This window comes from Cyprinodon tularosa, unplaced genomic scaffold, assembly GCF_016077235.1.
Source record: "Cyprinodon tularosa strain WSP-4 unplaced genomic scaffold, ASM1607723v1 ctg319, whole genome shotgun sequence".
NCBI lineage: Eukaryota > Metazoa > Chordata > Actinopteri > Cyprinodontiformes > Cyprinodontidae > Cyprinodon > Cyprinodon tularosa.
Window position 1 is genome coordinate 415,613 of NW_024039029.1, and position 837 is coordinate 416,449.

Consider the following 837-nt stretch of genomic DNA (forward strand, 5'->3'; position numbering starts at 1 on the left):
CAATCTGATTGGATGATCTGGTGAACTGTAAAGTGAATTGAGATGACATGTGTTGTGAATTGGCGCTATAGGAATAAACTGAATTGAATTGCCTTAGCTGATCAGGACAGACTTTAATTCTGTTTGGGGACTATTGAACTTCCAAACTGGGACTCAATGAGGTAAAGAATAAAAAGCTAAACCAGATGACACAGAGCTCAGATTAAAAAAGGGAGAAGTGAAGTCAAAAGCTAAAAAAGAAATAATAAAGACTACTGTCAAGAAGAGATTTCTGATGACTGTTGTGACATTAGATTTTTTCTGAAAATGTTTGCAGAGAGCGGCAGTACACTGCCACATGTCTACTCTCAAAGTAGGTACAGTACCCTGCAGAAGTAGTTGTCCACTTGGAACTTTTTCTAGTTTTTTTCTAGTTATATAAAAAAGAAATTTATTTTATGGCAATTAATGTGACAGACCAACATAAAGCAGTGCATTATAATTCAGTCAAAGACTAAATATATATGGTTTAAAATAATAACCAAATACTCTTACAAATGCAGAGTGCATTCCAAAATAGATTGTAGCACTATGCTACAGTTGCATATGAAAACCTTTTACCATACATTTGTACCAGCTTTGCACCCCCAAAGACAGCTTTTTGCCTATTAAAATATATTTAAAAAACTCCTCCTGGGTCATTCTAGATGAAAAGCAACAATAAACAACAATTTTCAATTTTTTTTAAATGAAATTAGGTTTGTCTTTAGAGGTAGACATTCAAACACATTAATATGGCTAAATGTAATCCAGGGAGTCCTCAGGAGCTACTGTTTTGTAACTTTGTGAAGCATTTCT